This window comes from Brassica oleracea, chromosome C8 (genome assembly GCF_000695525.1).
Source record: "Brassica oleracea var. oleracea cultivar TO1000 chromosome C8, BOL, whole genome shotgun sequence".
Classification (NCBI taxonomy): domain Eukaryota; kingdom Viridiplantae; phylum Streptophyta; class Magnoliopsida; order Brassicales; family Brassicaceae; genus Brassica; species Brassica oleracea.
Window position 1 is genome coordinate 32222216 of NC_027755.1, and position 3917 is coordinate 32226132.

The 3917-nt window shown below is 35.6% G+C and overlaps 1 non-coding gene and 1 pseudogene across 1 annotated transcript; both read right to left on the bottom strand.

Moving 5' to 3' along the window:
* TRNAV-AAC lies at positions 1 to 74 on the bottom strand. The gene has a single exon. It is a non-coding gene; the product is annotated as a tRNA-Val (tRNA).
* Positions 75 to 358: 284 nt separating this feature from the next.
* Positions 359 to 3177, bottom strand: LOC106310526 (annotated as a pseudogene).
* Positions 3178 to 3917: the final 740 nt, after the last annotated feature.

The following is a 3917-nucleotide window of genomic DNA, read 5'->3' on the forward strand; positions in this document are numbered from 1 at the left end:
TGGCTTCGCCCGGGTTCGAACCGGAGACCTTCAGTGTGTTAGACTGACGTGATAACCAACTACACCACGAAACCTTGTTGTTTTAATTTGTAAGTAGTAAATATAGTTAATATACTTTTAGGTATGATTTGCGTCTCAAGGTAGTAGTTGTTTTTAGGGTGAATTATATCGAATTAAAGTTACAAATTATTGGTGTTCAAAAAAAAGTTGCAAATTATTGTTTTCTTTAATTTACAAAATCTCAGAACAATTTTAACCTCATAAACGACTAAAAGAAAAGGGGTTAGACGATAAATCATAGGTAAAACATATTTAGCTTCGTTCTATATCCTCCATAAATAAAAGAGGACACCAACAGCTGAAAAAAGTTAAGGTTTTAAAGAGATTTTATGAGTCTTAACCAAACATTCAACATAAAAAAAAATGAGCATCGATCTGATTATGTATTGAAACCAACGAAAAGAAATGAAAAAGAAGGAAACAACAACTAGAGAGAGTGATCACAGGTTCCTCATTCCTCTGCAGCACTCGCTGCACTCAGATCAACACTTAGGTCTAGTTGCTGCAACATAAGAAGAAGAAAAAAAACACAAAATTTATATTAAAAGATGTCAAGAAAACTCAAGACTTTTGTCTCCATCTCATCTAACATATATCCGTAGCGAATGTCAGAACATTTACCTTTCCGGTGATTAAGGTATACATGTTCAACACATCAGCAACAGTTGTCTCGAAGTGTGTTGTAGCATCATAGCTCTGTTAATGACCAACAAGGAAAAGGTTAGTTACTTAGAATCCACCCATTCTAAAAATAGGCTACGGTGTAAACTAAAGATGGCTCACCGTTGATATAAAGCAGTTGTCCGAAGCGGGCTCGTTGACAGGCTAGTATCTATCATACATGTCGAAGAATATCTCATCAACAGGACCCAAAAGATCAATTCCAGCCTTTAGTTCGGTTTGAGGGTTATCAGTCTCTGCATCTGTCGACACAAATGCGATGAATTTTCCCTTAGGAGCCACGTTGTGGGAGTAGGAACAACAGAAGACATACCTGTCAGCGTGTAGAGACATATGTCAATATGATACTGAGATGGAGCTTACCACAAAAACATTTTAAAAAAACAAAGGAACTCACATGTCTGACTTGCGGGCCAACTGCTTCTGGGGTATGATGACCTGTACTGAGTGAGAGTCATTGGTGTTTGGAATAGGGTGGCTCATAATTGCGATGGCCCTAGCAACTCTGCCAATCTTGTTAACCTGTTTGAATGTCAGTACTCTTCATATCATGAAACATTCCACAATCATAATATAAATAACCAAGGAAAAGAAGTAAAAGGTTAAAGGATGGTTCAAACATGCTAATAATGCAGTAATGTATTACCTTGTTCGGCAGGTAGGAAGGGTCGCACACAACCTTTTTGCATTTGGCGGTCTCTCCCTCAGATGTTACACCAGTAACCTTACCTTCCTCGTCAAACTCTACCTATCAATGCTATCATAAGATTAATATTGATATATATATATATATATATATATATATATATATATATATGAGTACAACATTCCTACATTGATACTTGCACCTCAAGAAAGAAAAACCAATGAGTTGTAATAATGAGGAAGAGAAAATTACCGTGCAATCAGGTTTGTTCAACATATATGTGCCACCATAGACAGCACTAAGCCGTGCAAATGCCTGAATAAGGAGAAGATATATAGAAAAGTCAGAGAAGAAGCAAGAAATAATCATCTAAAACTGAAGGAGATTAAGGCAACCAAGGCAAAGATTAGAGTGATAGAAAAACCTGAGGCAGTTCTCCCAACCCATAGAGAGGATAAATATATGGAGAGCTTCCTTGGAAACGTGCAAGAGATTCCGCATAGAGCTAGCCAAACCAATTAAAGCAAAAATGTCAGCTTCAGAGATGTTAAAACAAGTCTGACAAAAAAAGTTCACCTTCATTCTCATAACAGTATCCAAGGCAGGTTGATGGAGATGTTGGTCATTGGTGTGAAGTGCAATCGCGTGACCAATGAATTCAATAGTGTTGTCATCAAGACCAAATTTCCAGCCATCTAAGTGGTTAGCCACACGTAAAGCTAGCTAAAGGGTATTATTAGATAGAGCTTACGCAATCAGTTCCTTAGTTGTAATTAAGTTTGGTCAAATCCATTCCGTTGTGTGTTTTGGGTTCCTTCTCGTCGTAATCCTGAACATAACCGAAAAACTTGCCAGCTCGACGTTTCTCAAATATACCCATGAGATTAGATTTCATGGCTTCCATAGGAGTCACAGGCACCTTTTGAACCTGTAGCCAAATATATTCATCAACAGTTAAAAGAGTTTTCAGCAAAATTATATTTTGTAAATATATGCAAAACCTATACATGAATGAGAAGCTTTTACTTTCCCTTTAACGAAAACATAGCTTCCATCAACGGCTTTAAACGACAAATACTTTGTAACGTCTGTGTGAATAAGGGTACGAACAAGCTTGCCATTTCCCATCATAAACTGGTCCATCACATTGAAAGACAAACGTTAGGTTGACTCATTAGTTAGCATGCATACAATATAATGAAAGCCACCAACAACAATACCTTAGGCATCATGTCAACGTTGTAGTCCCTGCTTGCACCTAAATGCTCAGGGGCCTTCTCTTCTCCTCTGAACTTCTTCCAAAGCTGCACACAAAAATAAAAACGATGAATAAAAGTAAACTACCACAAAACCATTAATAAAGACTTAAAAAGAAGAACCTGATTGAGGTTAAGAGATGTTGATTCTCCACCATAGTAATCACTCCTGTCCATGTGAAGCACCTACTCATGATATCCACACCGACAAATTAATCAAAATAACCAATGCCTAAAATGATCAGATCGTGGTAAAATCAAATGAAAGCATTCGAATAACAACATAACGTCTCATCCACATTAATCATACAATCGGAGATTTAATCTGATCCGTTCATCCGGATTAAGGCAGTAAGAGAAGGAAAAAATAAATCTAAATGTGAATCGAAGGAAGAGGATGAGGACCTTGACACCATCGACAGAAAGGAGACCGCTGAGGATGCACTCCTTGAGACCGGTTCCAAGAACAATAACCTCGTATTCTTCATCCATGCTTGATCTCGTAAGGCTTGCAGCGAAAAGAGATTGAGAGAGGTCGATGTACACACGTAAATCGTCGAGGGAGATGAGTGACGAGGAGGTATATTTAAAGCTATAGGAAACAATTAATTTTAAACTTAAATAAATATAATAAACTTTTTCGGGGGTGCACTTTCTATTATATCTATACAAAGAACAATGAAAATAAGTGATACATTGTATTAAATTTCGAAGTTACCAAATGGCAATACTGGTTTTTAGAAGCCACAAATTCTAATAAGATGTGTTTGTTGTAAATGCTTTACGTTAAATCACTAAGAATATCAAATTATTATATCTTTCCAAATCAAAATTACCAAATCTTTCATGTAATCTTATGACTCAGTCAGATATTCAGCCATTGTATATAATCGGCCCGTTCAAAACCATTCAAAAGTACAAATGTTATTAAGAAACATGCAAGTTGTTATTAAAAGCTTGGAGATATTTTGGTCCCGAAGTACCATACTAAAATGTAATATAAAAATTAAAAAATCTCACATTTTATGATAAGTTAAACATAAAAAAAAATTATGTTTGCACTAAAACTAAGATTGATGAATCATTCTCAAAATAAATCTCTGGGATTTTGAGACATTAATGTTGAGCCAATAAGCAAACGAAATGCTATATACATTTCAAATAAGAAAATATTTCTCCAGGGAATATAAGTATTCTAGAGAAAGTATCTATAGCTTCTTATATATTGTACTATATAAAAATTAGTGTAATGAAAATAAATATATAGTAAACCA